The 21,383-nt window shown below is 38.0% G+C and overlaps 1 long non-coding RNA gene across 4 annotated transcripts in view; it reads left to right on the plus strand.

Annotated features, from left to right (window-relative positions):
- Nucleotides 1-12,720: 12,720 nt before the first annotated feature.
- LOC103008863 (uncharacterized) overlaps nucleotides 12,721-21,383 on the plus strand; it is a 162,574-nt gene continuing 153,911 nt past the window's right edge. For all 4 annotated transcript variants that reach the window (XR_009006642.1, XR_009006643.1, XR_009006640.1 and 1 more), the window contains exon 1: nucleotides 12,721-12,870. This is a non-coding gene — a long non-coding RNA (uncharacterized LOC103008863). The remainder of the gene's footprint in view (nucleotides 12,871-21,383) is intronic.

The raw sequence follows: 21,383 nt of genomic DNA on the forward strand, positions 1-21,383 counted from the left end.
CAAATGCTTGATTCACAAATGACACTTTCATGAAGTCATCTACTGCCATCTCTGCCCTTCCTTTCTTTTATCTCTCTCCCTCTTCTCCAAGGCTCCTGATGCCACTGGCAGTTGAGCCATAAAGAAGAAAATAAAGTGAATTTGCAGAAAATCTGTGGGAGGAGGGAACAAAGCTGTGATAAATAGGAACAACTTAGGGGACATGAAGAGGGTAGGAGTAAGTTCCCAAATAGGTCTTACCTGACTTCATGATGGCCCTCTGCCCCAAAATACCTTTCACCAAATGGCCTGAATTTTTCTCAAATTTGTTATACTGCCTGAAAATAAACTATATGGAAATGTGTTTAGATTAATAAGCACCTTCTTTCTATGTATACAAATATCTCTAGGAGGATTAGGGCAGCCACTTGACCTTTACTTATTAGTATTGCTATACCAAATAGAGGCCCATTGCATACAAGCTAATAATCAGCTTACTTTTCCCCATGACATGTAAATATTAGGATCTCAGGGACTGGGACTTTGGGTTCTGGTAGAGAGGGTCGGTCACTCTGTGAGGCCTAGCAGACTTCAGTGGTATGATAGAGAGAATTCTAAGATGACCTCCTAAGATTCCTGGGTTCCTGGTGTACACACACCTTCTGCCAGTTATTCAATCAAATACTAATCTAGGTACTGCTGTGAATGGATTTTGTAGATGAAATTAAGGTCCTAAATCACTTGACCATAAAATAGAGAGATTATCTAGTTGGGCCTGATTTAATCAGTGGGTTCTTTAAAAGTAGAATACCTTTTCCAACTAGTAGCAGAACAAGAAGTCTGAGAGAACTGAAGTACTAGTGGGATTTGATGCATTGAGAAGTTTTCTGTTGTTGGTTTGAAAATGGAAGAGGATATGTGGAAAGGATTGTGAGCAGTCTCTTGGAGCCAAGAGTGGCCCCTGCTTGACAGCTTGCAAGAAAACAGGGACCTCAGTCTTACATATGCAAGGCATTGAATTTTGTCAACAATCTGAGTGAGCTTGCAAGAAGACCCTGAGCTCCAGAAGAGAACTGCAGCCCTGGGCAATAACTTCATTTTAACCTTGTGAGCTCTGAGCAGAGGATCCAGCTAAGCTATACCAGACTCCTGACCCACAGGAACTGTGAGTTAATAAATGGCTGTAATTAATATTTTAAGCCACTATGTTTGTGTTATTTTGTTGTGTGGCAAAAGTACATATGTGATCTCCTAGGATGAGCCTGAGGGTTTTGGCACTCAAGAGTCTGGGGGGAGGGGCTCTATAAAGCAAGGGGCTACAAAAAGCAACCTATTTGAATATTTCACTGATGGACTGGCTCTCTGCTCAAGAAAGGGAAGGTAACTCTCTTCCTTTCCTCCCCCTATACTCCATCCCATGAACAACAGGACCTTCTTCTTCTAATACCTAAGGCTCAGATCTGTTATATTATTTTTATGGTTCAGCTTTCCAAAAGTTAAATAGATTTCTACAGTCTGGCCTGAGAACTTAACTATTATGTATAACGTTGTTTCTATGGGAAAATGCATTCCGAGTTCCAAAGAACTTAAAAGCAAGCCTTTGAAGCAAAACCCATTCATTCTGAAAACAGACTGTACTCATTTTAATAGAATATAAAGCCTTAAGCTAAAAGAAGATATCTATATCTATATCTATCTGTAGAGTTCCAGGCACCTGAGAGCTGGTATTTGGGAGGGTGAAGGGACCAGTTTCTTAGCAAAGCCATATATATCATAGCATATCATGGATCTAGATCCTAGTTGCCTGTGTTTAAACCCTATCTCTGTCACTTGTTAGTCGTGTGACCTTGGGGCAAGTTGCTTAACCTCTGGTTTCCATCTATAAAATGTGATAATAGTACCAATCTCATAGGATTGCTGCACAAATAAAAGAGCAGATATATGTAAAGTTCTTAAACTAATACTTGGCATACTACATAAGTGTTAGTTATTACTGTTATAAATCCTCAGAAACTTTTTTTTTTCAGAAACTTTTTTATAGTCTCTTTTGCCCCTCAGCTTCCTTAGCCTTACCAGCTAATGTAATTCAGTTAATCTCTAAAACTTTAGCTATTTTTAGCATCCAGGCATTTACAGTCTTGGAATATAAGGGCCATCTTTATACCATACCAGCCAAAGTTTCTCTAGTCTAAGGCCAAATCCTATCTAACTCAATAGAAGCTCAACATCTTTTTGTGTGGTCACCGAGGAAGAACAATTCTTGTGTGTTTGTTTGTTTTAAGTAGAAGAGTATAAAGATGAGGAGAGTGAACCTGGAGGTGAGTTTTAAAATCTCAGTCTCGAGGATATGCCTAGAATCTAAGTTCAAAGTATGAAGGTGATCTGATTGGGAAGCCTGACATCTGAGTGAGGTTATTATGACTAAACTTAGAATTTTGCTTTTCAATCTTTGGTCAAAGCTTTTGAACCTAAAATTCAAATTGCATAGCCTATTTGAGTCATACTGCAGCATTCTGGCATATCAAAAACAAATAGCCATCCTTGGCACAGAAGGGTCCAGTTTTAAGAATAGCAAAAGATAACTTAGGCTTATTAAGAAGCCAAAAAAGGCATTGGGGCAGCACATAGCTATTTATTTATTTATTTATTTATTTATTTATTTATTTATTTATTTTTGGCTGCATTGGGTCTTCATTGTTGCACGCGGCCTTTCTCTAGTTGCTGAGGGTGGGGGCCACTTTTCGTTGCGGTGCGTGTGCTTCTCATTGCGGTGGCTTCTCTTGTTGTGGAGCATGGGCTCTAGGTGCATGGGCTTCAGTAGTTGTGGCATGCGGGCTCAGTAGTTGTGGCTTGCGGGCTCTAGAGCACAGGCTCAGTAGTTGTGATGCACAGGCTTAGTTGCTCTGTGGCATGTGGGATCTTCCCAAACCAAGGATTGAACCTGTGTCCCGTGCATTGGCAGGCGGATTCTTAACCACTGCGCCACCAGGGAAGTCCAGCACGTAGCTCTTTCTATAAACATTTTTATGAGGTAAATGCAAATAAATCAGAAACATGTTTTGGATTTCCTTGAAATTACATAGAATGTAACAGGCAGAGAGGTTCAGTTCACATTTGCATAGATTGAGGTGTTTGTTTAGAGATGATCAATAATGCCATTTATTAGTCTACTTGGCAAAGAGCAAGAGGCTGGCACAGAATTCATGAAGGGGAACTCTAGTATATCCCAATACAATGTGTATATATCTTTTGGCTGAGGACCTGTTCACTCCTGCCTCCCTCATCCTTTTCTAGTGTTGGCTAAGGCTTTGGGAATATCTGTGAGAGCAGATTTTGAGGGTGTGAAGGAAGATAGAAAATCAAACTCATTCAGTCACTCCTCTTATAGCTCCAGTACAATGACCTGAGGAGAGTAGACAGGCCTCTGTGTGCAAGAATTGCAGGATATAGTGAAAAGATCATGAAACCTGGATTCTAGTCTTGACTACCATTCAGCTTAACCTCATTTTTTTCATGCGTAAAATGAGAATACCAATCTCTGCTCTGAAAAACTCAGAGGGTTGTTGTGAAGATCAAGCGAGATCATGGGTGAGAAGGTGCTTTGTAAACTATAAAGCACTGTGCAAACCCTAATACTTTCCTTCCTCTGTGCACTATCTCATGCCTTTATCACAGTACTTGGCACTATACAAAATCAGGTCTTTACTGGTCTATCTCACCTACCAGATTGTGAAGTCATTGAAAGCATGGAACCTATCGTTTTGTTCACTGCTGTACTCCTGTATCTACCCCAGGGCCTGACACAGAGTAGGTATTCAATAAATATTAGATAAGTTAATCATAGGAAATTTATATTAAAAAGGAAGAATTTGCTTCTGTGGGCCTCAATTTTTTTTTCTGGACTTCTCTCATCCCCAGTTCCCTCTTTGTTTCAGAGCCCTAACATCTCACACTTTCCAATTAAAAAATGTTCTGGGGAAAAGAACCAATAACTTCACTTACAAGATGCGAATGGTGGGCACTACTTACTGGGATATTCTCTGCTCCTCTTTCTCTTGGGAAATTAACATTCTAATAGGAATGAAAACCTCAGGGTAAAGTAACAATTTCTAATGGTTGGAATTTCAGAGATCAGTAACTTGTGGGCAATGCATGATTTAATGCAAGAATGTCAGAGCCAGGATTGGATAAGGTATGGCACTTGCCTTGGATGCAAAATTTAAGAAAGCATCAAAAACTCAGTAATAAAGATAAATAATATTTTAATGTATTTGTTTACTTTTTTACAGCTTTATTTTAAATTTAAAATTTAAAGTGCACAATAAAATGGTTTTTAGTATATTTACAGAGTTGTGCAACCACCACCATAATATATTTTTACGACATTTTCATCACCCCGAAAATAAACCTTGTACCCATTAGGAGTCAGTCCCCACTCCCCTCAACTTCAACCCCTTTCCTCCCAGTTTTAGGCAACCACAAAGCTATTTTCTGTCTCTATGGATTTGTCTATTCTAGACACCTCATGTAAGTAAAATTATACAATATGTGTTTTTTTGTGATTGGCTTCTTTAGTATAATGTTTTCAAGGTTCATCCATTCTATGGATATAATACATTCCGTTTACCCATTCATGAGTTGATGGACATTTGAGTTATTTCTACTTTTTGGCTGTTATGAATAATGCAGTTATGAACAAGTTTTTGTGTGGACATATGTTTTGTCTTGGGCATATACTTAAGAGTGGAACTGTTGGGTCATATGGTAACCCTAGGTTTAACTTTTTCAGGAACTGCCAAACTATCCCTCACTGTACATTCCCACCAACAATATATGAGAGTTCCAATTTTTCTACAATCTTACAAACGCTTGTCTTTTTTATTACAGTCATCCTTAGTGGACATGAAGTTGTAAATGCAATATTTTAAAAAAATTAAAGTTAGTGCAATAGATCCATGATGAACAGAATACTGAAATTTTAATAAAGACAGAAACCAGCAGTGTTGTACTGAGCCATATTAGAGCCTGAAGCAAAAGAAAATATGTGTGCTCACATATACATATTTCTATATATTTTTAATGCTAATGAAAGAAATCAACTTTGAAAGTATGTTTTATGAATGTAAAACTTTATCAACAGATATGAATATTCTTCCTGAATTTGAAAATAAATGTAAAAAAAGGAAATAAATTGTAAATGTTCAAATCACCAGATGAGAGCATCAATTATTGTGGAGAAAATGCATATCAAATAGAAATTGAGGAAATTATAGATGCCCTAATTTCACATTTGAAGTGGAAATATGAAAAATTAAGTGAAGTACCCTCACAATTTTCATTTTTAAGAAGAGAAAAATTATTTTCTATGAATACTTCTGACTTACGAAAAGCATCCAATGACTTGGCTCATAACTATTCTGATGACTTAAATCCTGTAGAAATTTCATCTGAAATAGTTAAGTAGCATGCAAAAGGAGAAAAACTATCAACAACTGACTCAAGAAGAAATAAAAAATCTGAATAGACTTTTAAAAGTGAAGAGAGAGAATTAGTAATCAAAGAAAAGCCCATAAAGAGAAGCCCAGGCCCAGGTGGCTTCACTGGTCAATTGTATTAAATGTTTAAAGAATTAACAGTCCTTCACAAACTCTTCCAAAAAACAGGAGAGGAAGGAACAATTTTCAGCTCATTCTCTGAGACCAGAATTACCCTGATATCAAAACCAGGTAAAAACATGTGAAATGGAAACTACTGACCAATATCTCTTAAGAATATAGACACAAAAGTCTTCAACAAAATACTACCAAACTGAACCTGGAAATATAAAAAGAATTATATGTCATGATCAAGTGGGATTTATTGCAGGAATGCTAAGTTGGTTCAACATAGGAAAATCAATCACCCTATTAATAGAAAAAGCACAAAAAACACATGATCATCTCAATAAATGTAGAAAAAAACCTTTAACAAAATCCAAACTCTTTTATGAAAAAAAAACACCTAACTAGGAATAGAAGGGAACTTACCGAAACTGAAAAAGGGCATCTTTGGTAGGCTGAATAATTGTCCTTGTCCTAATTCCCAGAACCTGTAAACATGTTATCTCACATGGTAAAAGAGACTTTGCAGATGTGATTAAGATCTTGAGATGGGGAGATTATGCTGGGTTATTCAGATGAGCCCAGTGTAATCACAAGGTTCGTTATAAGAGGGAGGCACGGGATCAGAGTCAAAGAGAGAAGATGAGAGGCAGGAAGCAGAGGTGAGAAATTAGAGATGATGTTACACTGTTGGATTTGAAGATGGAGGAAGAGGCCCATAAGCCAAGGGATGCATGCAGTCTCTAGAAACAAGAAAATGCAAGGAAACGGATTGTCCCCTATAGCCTCCAGAAGGAACACAAGCCTGCTAACACCTTGATTTTAACTAAATGAAACTGATTTCAGATTTCTGGCTTCCAGAACTGTAAAGAGAATAAATCTGTGTTATTTTCAGTCACTAACTTTGCGATAATTTGTTATAGTGGCAATAGGAAGCTAATACAGCACCTATGAAATCCCTTTCTTCCTTAGATCAGGAACAAGCCAAGGATGTATATTCTCAGCCTTGTAGTGGGGGTTCAGGGCAATTAGGCAAGAAAAAGAAATAAAAGGCATCCAAATTAAGAAAGAAATAAAACTATATCTATTTTTAAATGACATAATCTTGTATATAGAAAATCCTAAGAAATCCATGAAAACTACTAGAACTAGAACTAATAAACCATTTTTAACAAAGTCATAAAATACAATACCAATATACAACAATCAGTTGTAGCTTTATACACTTGCAATGAAAACTCTGAAAGTGAAATTAAGAAAGTTCCATTTAAAATAGCATAAAGTCAGGACTTCCCTGGTGGTCCAGTGCTAAGACTCTGCACTCCCAATGCAGGGGGTCCCAGTTTGACCCCTGGTCAGGGAACTAGATCCCACATACTGCAACTAAGAGTTCGCATGCCACAACTGAAAATCCCACGGGGCGCAACTAAAGATCCCACATGCCGCAATGAAGATCCTGCATGCCTCAACTAAGACCCAACGCAGCCAAACAAATAAATAAATATTAAAAAAACCAGTATTTAAAAAAATAAATAAAATAGCATAAAACCACTTAGGAATAGATTTAACAAAAAAGTGCAAAGCTTGTACATAGAAAGGTTCAAAATGTCATTGAAAAAATTAAGACGACCTATGGATCAATATACGGGAAGACATCCATTCCCTGTTCATGGGTTGGAAGACAATGCCAATATTTCCCCCAATTTTCTACACATCCAACACAATCCCTATCAAAACCCCAAAACTCCACCTTGATTATTTCAAAACTTACCAAGCTAATCCTAAAATTCATAAGGAACTGCAAGAGACCAGAATAGCTAAAACATTTGGGGGAAAAAGAAAGTTGTAGCACTCATACTTCTTGATTCTAAAACTTACTGAATAGAATTGAGAGTTCAGAAATAAGCACTCACATTTATGTTCAACTAATTTTCAACAAGGAAAGACTAGTCTTGGGACTTCCCTGGTGGCACAGTGGTTAAGAATCCATCTGCCAATGCAGGGGCCATGGGTTTGAGCCCTGGTCGGGAAGATCCCATATGCTGCGGAACAACTAAGCCCATGTGCCACAACTACTGAGCCTGCGCTCTAGAGCCTGCAAGCCACAACTACTGAGCCTGCGCACTATAGGACCCACACTCTGCAACAAGAGAAGCCACCACAATGAGAAGCCCGCACACTGCAATGAAGAGTAGCCCCCACTCGCCACAACTAGAGAAAGCCCGCACACAGCAACGAAGAACCAATGCAGTCAATAAATAAATAAATTTAAAAATTGCTTTAAAAAAAATAAGTTGGATCCTTATTTCCCACAATATACAAAAATTAACTCAAAATAGATCAAAGATCTAAGTGTAAGTGCTAAAAGTGCAAAACTCTTAGAAGAAAACTTAGGTGTAAATCTTCATGCCCTCAGGTTAGACAATGGTTTCTTAAATATGACATCAAAAGCCCAAGGAACAACAACACATACCAAAAAACCCAGATAAATTATACTTAATCAAAATTAAAATTTTTTGTCCTCTAGAGGACACATCAAGAAGTTGAAAAAACTCATAGAATCAGATTAAGTATTTGCAAACCATATATCTGATCATGGACATGTATCCAGAATATATATAAAACTCTTACGACTCAATGGTAAAAGACCAATAACCTGATCAAAAAATGGGCAATGCATTTGAATAGACATTTCTTGGAAAAAGATATACAAATGACCAATAAGCACATAAAAAGATGTTCTACATTATTAGCCATCAGGGAAATGCAAATCAAAACTACAATGAGATGCTACTTCACACCTACTAGGCTGGCTATAATTAAAATGAAAAATGTTAGAGAGGATATGGAAAAACTGGAACACTGTTCCATTGCTGGTGGGAATGTAAAATGATGCAGTACCTTGGAAAACAGTTTGGCAATTCTTCAAAGGGTTCAACTTAGTGTTTCCATATTACCCAGCAGTTCCACTCCTAGGTATATTCCCTAGAGAACTGAAAATATATATCCACACAAAAACTCATACATGAATGTTCATAGCAGCATTATTCATAATAGCTAAGAAGTAGAAACAACTCAAATATACATATTACTATGCTAAGTAAAAGAAGTCAGGCACAAAATGCCACCTATTGTATGATTTAATTTATATGAAATATTCGGAAGGGGTAAATCCATAGAGACAGAAAAAAAATTAGTATTTGCCAGGGACTTGTTTTGGGAAAGAGGGAATAATTGATAATGGTTATGGAATTTCCTTTTGGGGTGATGAAAGTGTTTTGAAATTAGATAGTGGTAAGGATTACACAAGTCTATGAGTATACTAACAACCGCTGAATCATACTCTTTGAAATGTGAATTTTATGGTGTCTGAATTATATCTCAATAAAAAAGGAGTTTCAGCATCATTAATCATCAGGGAAATGCAAATCAAAATCACAGTGAGATATCACCTCACACCTGTCAGAATGGCTTTTGTCAAAAAGATAACAAATAACAAGTGCTGGCAAGGATGTGGAGAAAAGGGAACCCTAGTACACTGTTGGCGGGAATGTAAATTGGTACAACTGCTATGGAAAACAGTATGGAGATTACTCAAAAAATTAAAAATAGAACTACCATACAATCCAGCAATTCCACTCCTGGTTATTTAGCCAAAGAAAATGAAAACACTAATTCAAAAAGATACATGCACCCCAAAGTTCATAGCAGCATTATTTACAATAGCCAAGATATGGAAGCAACCAAAGTGTCCATCAACAGATGAATGGATAAAGAAGATGTGGTATATATTTACAATGGACTATCACTCAGCCATAAAAAAGAAATGAAATCTTACCATTTGTGACAACATGGATGAACTTGGAGGGTATTATGATTAGTGAAATAAGTCAGACAGAGAAAGACAAATACTGTGTGTTTTCACTTATATGTGGAATCTAAAAGATAAAACAAATGGACAAAAATAACAAAACAGAAACAAACTCACAGATACAGAGAACAGACTGGTGGTTGCCACAAGGGAGAGAGGTGGGGGAAGGGGCAAAATGGGTGAGAGGGATTAAGAGGTACAAACTACTAGATATAAAATAGATATATTACAAGGATGTAATGTATAGCACAGGGAATGTAGCCAATATTTTATAATAACTTTTATGGAGTACAATCTATAAAAATATCGATTACTATGTTGTACACCTGAAACTAATATAATATTGTAAGTCAACTATATTTCAATTTAAAAAGTTTTTAAAGCGCTTCAGGATAGGTTGACTTTACACATAATGTAAATAGTGTGATTTTTAGATGTCTCATGATATATTTTCCTTCTAATATATTGCCCTCATTGGTTTGCAGTATATTCATAGATTTCTTTTTGTTGTTGTTCTTCCCATTCGCTACATCACTTAGTACAGCCTTGCAAAATGTATGACTTTATAAATCATTTTAGGTGTTGAAAGGTGTGTATTAAATACTTTTCATCTCCTTGAGTCCCCTAATAAAAATATTACCCAACCTTCAGGTTTTATTTTTCCCCACTAGTCTGTATATTCCCTGAGGCTAACACACTCAAGCCTCACTTTTATTCCCACCTTGTACCTAGTACAGTGCCTGATACAAAGATACTGCTTATAATTCTTTAGAACTCCTCTTATTTTCCCCTCCCCAACTTGAATCTAATCTCCTTGAGGACCAATACTTGGTTTCATTCATATTTGTACTCTCTGCTATCCTCTTGTGTAGCCTTATTCTTTACATGTAAGTTCCTAATGAATGAATAAACTGTTATATCTGCTCTCCCATTTGCCACAACAAATTGTACTTTTTCCCAACTCATGTTTCAAATGAATGTATTCAAATCAAATGCAGAATCTAACTTTGCATGCATCAATTATTTTGATTGTCATTTATAGATCCATTATCCATTTATTTGCCTTAGATTATGAATGCAAAGGTAACAGAAACTATTGTCCCAGAGGTCTGTGCGATTATCTTTGTAAATTCTCCAGCTTAGAGCCCTTTGTAAGTAAGTGCCTGCTAAATGTGGCTGGATGATGGAGAAACCCCAACCCTTCTTTTGCCTATTTGGATTTTATATCCTTGCAGGAGACAGTTTTATTACTTTTGGAACAATTACTTATGAAAGAGGAAAATTGGACTCTCATAGAGAATGGAACAGGTATTGACTGAACCAGTAGAGTACAGGAAGCTAAGAGGATCAGCCTCGAGGAGCAAACGAATCTCTGTCTCTGGTGTTTTCTGGAGGCATTTTTCTTGGGTTGGAATCAAGGCAGGCAGACTAGGGGAAATGTGAGTGGGTGGAGGCAGGGGTATGAAGCTTCCACTTTGGCTGTAAATTAATAGGGCTTTTCTGCTCCTAGGTCTCTGGGTCCAGCACCTTTCAATGTGAAACACCACTAAATAAAACCAGTGCATCAGGGTTTTTTTCCCCTAAAATTGACTTGCAGTTTTACAAGCCTATTGTTCTACTAATGCTTCCTGCTGATTATTTATTTATATATATTTCTTTAAATCCAGTCATTTTTCCAGACAGAAAACATCCTGAGAGTCATCAGAGCAAAACTGTAATAGGTTTCACTTATTTTTCTCCACCTTTCTACTTACCATTAAATCACTGCAGAGAGATGTTGTGTACCTAGCTTAAAATAAATACATTTTGTAGTACAACCAAGAGATATGCCACTTGATGGGAAAAGATAGTTGAAGTCACAGATCTCCTGCAATACCCAGAATTGACCCTCCATTTACCCTAGGTTGTCTGCCTGACTCCATCCTCTCTTAAAATGAATTCTTTCTCAAAAGTTCAGCAGTTCCTCTTGCAATTGATTTCTGGTGTCTGCCCTACCAACCAGTTTCCAAACTGTGCTCAAACATGTCTAAACCCCAGGAAATGACATACTTTAAGCTTAAGCTAAGTCCTTTTCACCTCACTACACACATTATTGACAACACAGGTCGGCTCTATGCAGTATTTTACATAAAAATGGCCACACATCAAGGCCCAGATGTTTATACAATTCTCTACCATTACCTCCTATTTGAGGGTGACAATATCAACATAAAGAAAGAGAAAGTAATGATGTAAGTGAATAGAATAAGAGGTGTTCTATGCTGGGTTCTTGTAGAAAACTAATGATAACTTTAGAATGTAGAAATTCTATTCCTTTGGAAAGGAATTAAGACCTCTAAATTGTCTTTTCCTTAACTGTGCAGCACGAACCTTCCCCCACTAACCTTCCACACCATTCACATGTAATTTTGCACAAACAAGTTTGAGTCTCAGTTTAAAAAAATGTTTTGGGGCCTGACATCCAGCTACTGTATTTTTCCTCATGGAGACGGACCAAAAAAGATACACGTTTTGATTAATACAGAGGCTTCTTAGAGGAGTCAGAAGTTGAGCGAAGTCTAAAAGAAGGACTTTTGGGCTGGAGAACAGCATCCCAACCACTTTATAAAGACGCTTTCTGTTACAGAATTAAGGAAGCATCTTGTTTTGAATCCAGTTTTGTCATTGACTTATTGTATGAATTTAGGCCTAAACCCTTCCCATCTCTGTACAGTTTTCTCATCTTTTCAATTAGCTGGTTGAAGTAGACCGTGATCTATAGGAGCACGGAGCTCAGTGGAATGAAAAGAATTAGGTTTTGTACACTCTAACACTCACTAGCTGTTGCAGCTTTTGGAAAATTGGTTCATCTCTCTAAGCCTTAGTTTCCTCACCTATAAAATAGGGAACATCAGTTCTCAGCTTACCTTATAATGTTGTGATAATTTGGTAAAATAACAGAAAGATAGGTTTGTCTATTAAAAAATGCTATACACGTGTGAGGTAAATGAAAGTTGACTAGTACGAGAGATATCTAGAAATGTGGAAAGGAGTCGGGGCAAAGATAAAAGCAATTTGGAATGGAAAAAGAAAAAAGAAATGAAGGGAAAGAAAATGGGAAATAACGAGGGAATTTCAGCGGAGATAAACGCTGTAACAGGAAGCGCAATTGGTCAGGAACACTGGGGAGGGGCCGCAGGGCGCCTGGGTCACGTTGCTGGGGGAGCCATTTGGCCAGTGCACGGCGGTTGGGCGCCGGCGCTATTTGGCTGTGACGCCCAACTCAGGTTTCTATCGCCCTATCCCCTAGGGCTCATCTAAGACCTAAGATGGCGGCGTTTGCACGGGGTGTAAGCGCTGCAGGCGTACCAGGTATGGAAAGGCGGCCAAAGGACGAATCTACTAAGGAGTGTCGAAGAACTCGCCGGTATTTGTGTTGTGGTGAGTGCTGAACCTCACATCGGGTAGAAAAGTGACCGTTAGCAAGGTTACACACTTCGGGATCGCGTGGCCTGCCTGAGTGGGGGAGGAGCCGGCCTGCATTTCATCTTTCTCTCTCTCCTCTCTTCAAAATATCGGAGAATAATTTCTCTCTCCTTAATCACCTTACTGTCACGGATGAGGATAGGTGGTTGCACAAACTAGCTCCTAGGAGCGATCCTGGGTCGTTTTCCTGTTTGTTTTACTTTTTTAAATGGGTTTTTATTGATACCATGCCGCCCTAAAATGAAAGATTCTGTCTGCCTAGAGCGCTTTCAGGAACTGCCTAACCTGTTGGGCCTACCCGTCCTTAATTCCTTCGGGCTGCCTTTCATGTGCAAACTTAGTAGCTTTGATAAACCAATCAGTTTGTAACATATTCATTGTGGGCTAGGTTAAAAAATTTTTTTCTATACCCTTTATATATACCCCAAATAAGGACTTTTGGGCATATAATACTTAACATTTGTTCTGGAAGCGTGTCAGAGGTAGAGGTGTGTGTGTGTGTGTGTGTGTATAGATAATATTTGTGGGAGTTGCTACGTTATTTTGTGGATTGTTAGTTTGATTACTCACTGAGTAAGAAAAGAGCTAAATTTCCAGTGTTCAGATCTCTTGGTGAAAATAAATTTATATTAAGCATAATATCATAACATGTTTACTATATGGAGAAGACAGTAAAACTGAATTTAATCTATTAAATGCTTATGTGGTTAAAAGAAATTTCACTCAAGAAATGCCCATATCTCACTCATACGTTGCTGGAGAGTATGAATTGCTGTAACCTTTTGAAAAAATAATCTGCCAATGTTTAGGGAAATAAAAAATACAGATACCACTGGACTAAATACTGGAACCTAATAGTCTGACTTTTAAGAATACATCCTACAGAAATAAATGTACCATTGTATAAGGACATATGAACAAGGATGCCTTTGTAGCTTTTTTTTTGTGACAGGTAACTGGAAACAGCCTGTATATCCATCAATAGGAGAATGTTTGAATAAATTGTGGGACATTCGTATTATGAAATATTTTGAAGCTGTGGAAACAGATTTACCTCTTTACACTCTTTTGATTTAGAGAATGCTATAATGTATTGTTATGTGAGGAAAGTAAGTTGTAGAATACTCTGTCTAGTATGATTTAGTGTTTTTGTTTTTGGTGGTGGTAGTGAGTAGTGAAGGAATGTTAGATTAACTTTCTTTGTCTTTTTTGGGGGTTTTTCTATATATGTTATGAAATACTTAAGGCATATACAGACATATAAAGAATAATACAGTGAATCTCTTTTCTCACCAACCAAACATAAAAAATTAAACATTACCATTATAGTTGAAGTCCTCTGTGTACCCATCCCTGATTGCATCTCTCACCTCTTCCCCAGAGGTAACCATTATTTTAAAGTGATTCTTTTTCCCATGCACTTCTTAAACTTTTGTGACATAATGAACTTTTTCTAGCATGGGTTATTTTTTATACATTTTGAAGAGACAATTTTAAAAGTCAATAAAAAAGATGAATTTTTAAGTGCCTGTTATCTGGGTAACAGTAACAGGGGCCAAGTGAAATTTCTTCTAAATTGAGGACAGAATCTAATTTATTAAAAAACCAAAACCAGGAAACAGGTGTTGGCAAGGAAGTAGAGAAATTGGAACTCTCATACATTGTTGCTGGGATATAAAATGGTGCAGCCACTGTGGAAAACAGTTTGACAATTTCTCTATAAGTTAAACATAGAATTACCATACCTCCTTGCCAACACTTGTTATCTCCTGTTTTTGTTTGTTTGTTTGTTTAATTTTAAAATTACAACCATTCTAGTGTGTTTGAAGTTATATGTCATTGTGGTTTAGATTTGCATTTCCCTAATCACTAATGATTTTGGGCATCTTCACGTACTTGTTGGCCATTTGTATATTTTCTTTGCAGAGATGTCTATTCAAGCCCTTTGCCCGTTTTTAAATTTGGGTGTTTGTCGTTTTGTTGTTGAGTTATAAATTCTTTATATATTATGGATAGTAGACTGATCATATATATAATTTGCAAATTTTTCCCCATTCTGTATATGTTTTTTACACATTCTTGGTAATGTCCTTTGGTGTACAGATTTTTAAAGTCTGAAGTCCACTTAGTCTATTTTTTTTTCTTTTGTTGCTTGTACTTTTGGTGTCAAATCTAAGAATTCTTTGCCAAATTCAAGGTCATGAAGATTTATCCCTATTTATTCTTCTAAGTGTTCTATGGTTTTAGCTCTTATATTTATGTCATAGATCCATTTTGAGTTAATTTTTATATATGATGTGAGGTCCAACTTGATTCTTTTACATGTGCATAGCCAATTGTCCCAGCACCATATGTTGAAGAGACTGTTCATTCCCCCATTGAATGGTCTTGGCACCCTTGTTGAAATCAGTTGGCCATAGATGTATGGGTTTGTTTTTGGTCTTTCAAACCCTACCTGTTTCTATCCTTATTCCAGTGCCACTGTTTTGATTGCTGTAGATTGTGCTAATTTTTAAAATTGAGAAGTGTCAGTCCTCTAACTTTGTTCTTTTTTAATATTGTTTTGGCTATTCAGGGCCTCTTGCAATTCCATATGAATTTTAGAATCAGCCTGTCCATTTGTTTTTAAATCATATAGAAAAAAAATAAGAGTTACAAACCAAAAGTACAATAATACTGGCTTTTATATTTACCTATGTAGTTACCTTTATCCATGTTCTTTATTTCTTCATATACTTTTGAGTTACTGTGTATTATCCTTTCATTTTAGCCTGAAGAACTCTCTTTGGCAATTCTTATAGGGTAAGTCTGTTAGCAGTGAACTCCCTAAGCTTTTGTTTATCTGGGAATGTCTTAATTTTTCCTTCAGTTCTCTTTTGACACATTTATTGAAGTATAATTCATAGCATACAATCACCCATAGCATACAATCACCCATTTAAAGTGTACAATTCAATAGTTTTTTTTTTTTTTTTTTTTTTTTTTTTATTTAATACCAATCAAAAGAAATCTTTATTGCTCTGCAAGTTGACATAGCTTCTAGGCTTAAATTACCTCCTTATGACATTACTTCTCCTGACATAACGGCCTTAGGCATCGTTGGCGGTCCTGAAGAGGCTCAAACATCTGTTTGGTGAATATCTGAAGCTCTATATTATAGAAGGTGGTTAATTTAACCAAGAGAGAAATTACATATGCCCTAGCATTTCCATCTTCTTAAAAAGCTCTGAACTTGGTTATTTCAGAACCAAGTGCTAATTCAATAGTTTTTAATATATGTGCAACCATCACCACAGTCAATTTTAGAACATTTTCATCACTCCAAGAGGAAGTCCATATGCTTTAGCCATAAACCCATACCCCCTTCAATCCCACCTGCCCATCCCTAGGTAACCACCAATCTACTTTTTATCTCTATAAAATTCCCAGTTTTGAGCATTTCATATGAATAGAATCATATAATATATGGCCTTTTGTGATTGGCTTTTTTCACTTAACATACTGCTTCAAAGTTTATCCATGTTGTAGCATGTATCAGTACTTCATCCCATTTATGGCTGAATAATGTTCCATTCGTAGTATGGATATACTACATTTTGCTTATCTGTTCATCCATCTATGGACATTTGGGTTGTTTCCACCTTTAGGCTATCAAGAATAATTCTGCTAAAACATTCGTGTACAATTTTCTGTGTAGATACATGTTTTCATTTTTCTAGGTGTATACTTAAAAGAGTGTTATTGCTGGATCATATGTTAACTGTGTTTAATAGTCTGAGACACTGTCAGACTTTTTTCCAAAGTGGCTGCATCATTTTACACTCATACCGGCAGTATGAGGGCTCTAACTTGTCCACATTCTCACCATCACTTGTCATTATCTGACTTTATCCAATTCTGGCCATCCTAGAGGGTGTGAAGTGGTATCTCATTGTAGTCTCCTTTCCCACAAGGTTAGTTCCCTGATGTAGCTCCTTGGGGAGGTGCAATTTGAATATACCCACCACCACCCTGGAATGACTGGGGTTTTGTTAGAGCTGACTGTCTCTGACCACACCCAGCAGCCAAGCTCCACTTACTGTGAACTGATTGTTTAATTGTTTTCCATAATGCCCTAGGGTATAAACTATTCTGAAAACTAATTCAGTCAAATAGTGGGTCATTTGAAGAAATAGTTGCTGAGGTTAGTGTATGATATTTGTTCTGGCTGTAGGAGGGTTCCTCCCATTTGCCTTATTGCCCAGTTCTCACCTGCAAACTAGCTGACCTACAGTTTAGCCTATATTTTGAATCTTCTCCCAATTGCCTTTCTTTACAACCTCACTGTTTTTTCAGGGCTCCTCTAGGCTTGACTTTCTCCATGGTCTTGCAAATGAAGTCAGTTCAGTTCCTTTGAGAAGAGACTAGGCGCTCCGTTTTAATGTCTGCTTCTTCCCTCAAGCAGAGGCTCTGAATCTGGTCTCTGGAGGTGGGGGTAGGGACAATGGCAAGTTTCTCTCTGAGAGACAGTTCTGCTCTGTTAACTGAGCGCTTAGTGGAGGTGAGGGTGCCACCAGAGGTCCTCTCAGTTTGCCTTTCTCTCACAGCCCAGGGCAAGGATGTTCAGGGTCCCAGTAGTCTCCATGTACCACACCCAATTAGAGTCTACATTCCACCACCTGGGGTTGGGTGGCAGAAGGGAACCCGTTCCTCTAAACCACACTTGCTCAGGACTCAGCCCTAGCAACAGGCAGCTGGTGGCTGGATGGGAAACTCCGATGCCCTGTTCTTCCAGGGAAGAAAGCTCTCTAAATGGGACTGGGGTAGGTGGGCGGGGAGGGTGGAGAGGGAACCCTGTGTTCTTGGCTTCAGGAGTCTTGAGTAGAGTCTCCCGTTCCTTGAGCTGGGATGGGAGAAGAAGGGTGGGAGGGAGAAAGTAGTCTTGGTTCAAATACCGTAGGCTTACCTGTCTTAGTGAATTTTAAAAGATGTTCTTGAATAGATGTTTCTTCATTTGTTGTTTGTCCTTAGAACCATTTCCAGAGGCTTTAAATGGTTGGGTTTCTTATTTTAAGTTTTCGTCAGTTTCAGTGGGCAGCAGGACACTCGAGCTCCTCACGCTGTCATGCCATAAGTTGATTTCTTGCCTTTCTTTGTGAAAGATTGTTTTGTCAGAAATAGATTTGTTGATTCAGAGCTTTTTTTTTTTTTTTCCTTTCTGCCTTCTTTTTTACTTTATTTTATTATTTTTTTTATTATTGGGGTTTAGCTGTTTTACAATGTTGTGTTAGTTTCTACTGTACAGCGAAGTGGAGTTCCCTGTGTTATACGGCAGGTTCTCATTAGTTATCTGTTTTATACATACTAGTGTATATATGTCAATCCCAATCTCCCAATTCATCCCACTACCCCCCTTCCCTCCTTGGTGTTTGGTGTCCATACATTTGTTCTCTACATCTGTGTCTCTTATTTCTGCCTTGCAAACTGGTTCATCTGTACCATTCAGAACTTTTTTTTTGTTCCAGCATTTAAAATATTGTCATTCCACTGCCTCTGGCCTCCATGGTTTCTGATGATGAGTTACTTCTATTTTCTTGCTTTTTTTTTTGGCTGTGTCGGGTCTTAGTTGCGGCACGCGGGGTCTTTGTTGAGGCGTGCGGGATCTTTCGTTGTGGTGCGCAGGCTTCTCTCTAGTTGTGGTGTGTGGGTTTTCTCTCTCTAGTTGTGGCGCACGGGCTCCAGGGTGCGTGGGCTCTATAGTTGTGGCGCACAGGCTCCAGAGTATGTGGGCTCTGTAGTTGTGGCACGTGGGCTCTCTTGTTGAGGCACGTGAGCTCAGTAGTTGTGGTGTGTGGACTGAGTTGCCCCATGGCATGTGGGATCTTAGTTCCCCGACCAGGGATCGAACCCATGTCCCCTACATTGGAAGGTGGATTCTTTCCCACTGGACCACCAGGAAAGTCCAAAAACAGAATCTTAAAAGCAAGAAAAGAGAGACTTCCAATGCAGGGGACATGTGTTCGATCCCTGGTCCGGGAAGATCCCACATGCCGCGGAGCAGCTAAGCCCGTGTGCCACAAATACTGAGCCTGCGCTCTAGAGCCCACGAGCCACAACTACTGAGCCCAAGCACCACAACTACTGAAGCCTGCATGCCTAGAACCTGTGCTCCGCAACAAGAGAAGCAACTGCAATGAGAAGCCTGTGCACCACAGTGAAGAGTAGCCCCCGCTCGCCACAACTAGAGAAAGCCGGCGCGCAGCAATGAAGACCCAGTGCAGCCAAAAATAAATAAATAAATGCATAAATTAAAAAAAAGGTGGGGGGCTTCGCTGGTGGTGCAGTGGTTGAGAATCCACCTGCCAATGCAGGGGACACGGATTTGAGCCCTGGTCTGGGAAGATCCCACATGCAGCAGAGCAACTAAGCCTGTGTGCCACAACTACTGAGCCTGCGTCCTAGAGCCTGTGAGCCACAACTACGGAAGCCTGTGCACCTAGAGCCTGTGCTCCACAACAAGAGAAGCCACCGCAGTGAGAAGCCCGTGCACCACAATGAAGAGTAGCCCCTGCTCTCAGTAACTAGAGAAAGCCTGCACGCAGCCACGAAGACCCACCGCAGCCAAAAATAAATTAAAAAAAAAAAAAAAAAAAGATTCTCTCTTTTTCTTGGGTTTCAACATTTTGATTATACTACAGCTCAGTGTGGATCTTTTTTGAGTTTATTCTGTTTGGAATTCATTGAATTTCTTATGCTATGTAGATTGGGCATTGTTTCATCAAATATTCTTTTTTTGTAATTACCCTTTATTCATATTTGAAAACTGAATGGAAGGCATAGGGAATATTTCTTCCTTAGTTTTGGTCTGCATTATGGATAACAAAATAGTATACAAAATATAATTTGGGGACCTGTGAAGAATATTGAAGGATTGGAGAGAACAGCTTTCATTAGACTAAATAAAGAGATTTCTGTTACCTTTTCACAGCTTGATAGGATGAAGACAAAGCAGACAAAGATAACTGATATTTGGAGATCACTGAGAAAATTGAGAGGGGTCGGGCTGGGCCCATCTTTCAATAAAGAAGTCTCATGGCCCTCTGGCTTGTGCTTCTGAATTGTATTATTACGTCTTATACCTTATAATGAACACCTGAGTTGTACAGAGATGAGAGAGGTTACAACTGCAGATCCCAAATTATATATGAAGCCTGTTTAGTCCTGCAGGATTCTGAACATTGCTTCAAGGTTCTCTGTCATTTTAATAAAAATAGATCTATCACTTCTATTTATTTAGTATTTGCTACATAGGACATACTTCACTCATCAACTCATTGGAACTCTTAAAAGTTCTAAATAATTGTTAAACCATTTCACAGATGAGGAACTTGAGGTTTATATGGGGACTGATCTACCCATAGTCATGGTTGAATATTGACAGTTCAAGGATATTGTTTGCTTTATGATGTATCTGTAGGTGTATTTGAAATGGATGGGGAAGACAGTTTTGTTAATATGTTCTCAAAATTTATAACCTGTCTGGAAGTGAGAATTATGACTTGATTTGAACATTTCCAGGTTATTTTACACCATACCTCATGTGATATTTCTTTTCAGTAAATAGTTGTTGTTGTTCAGAATGTGTATATATCCCTGATTATGTCTAAAGGGCACATGGAAAGTCAGCAGAGAGACACATATGCCTGAAACACCAAACTCTATACATATAGTCCCCCTCTCCAGTGCTATCATGTCAACTACCCTCCCTTGGAACTTGTCCGGGAAGCCCTCTTGGAAGCAGAGTATCCATGATGTTTTAGAAAGCAGTGACCCAAGGAAGTGAGTGTGGATTTCAATCAAGAATTGCAGGCCTTGCTGGACACATCCCAGAGAAAATTTTTCAGAGGTGTGATGCAGGAGAACATGGCATCTGGTCTCTCAGTGAGTCTGTCAACATTGACTTCATTTTTTTTTTTTTTTCTTTTTTCTTCAAATATTCTTGATATCCCTTTCTCTCCCTCCTTTTCTTTGGACCTCTCATTTTGTGTGTTGGTATGCTTGATGCTGTCTACAGGTTTCTTAGTTTCTTTTCCCATTTCTCCCACCTTCCACCTCTGCCTCTGGCAACCACTAATCTGTTCGCTGTATCTATGATTTTTTTAAAGATTCCACATATAAGAGAGATCATACAGCATTTGTCTTTCTCTGTGTGACTTATTTCACTTAGCATAATGCCCTCAAGGTCCATCCATATTGTCACAAATGGCAAGGTTTCTTTCTTTTTTATGGCTGAATAACATTTCATTGTATTTATGTATTCTATATACGCATGCCATATATATATATGGTGTGCATATATATAGTATATATTTTTATAATATATATTTTTATGTATATATTTTACATATATATAAAATACCACAATTTCTTTATCCATTCATCTGTTGGTGGACATTTAAGTTGTTTCCATGTCTTGGCTATTGTAAATA

This window comes from Balaenoptera acutorostrata, chromosome X (assembly GCF_949987535.1).
Source record: "Balaenoptera acutorostrata chromosome X, mBalAcu1.1, whole genome shotgun sequence".
NCBI classification, from domain to species: Eukaryota; Metazoa; Chordata; class Mammalia; order Artiodactyla; family Balaenopteridae; genus Balaenoptera; species Balaenoptera acutorostrata.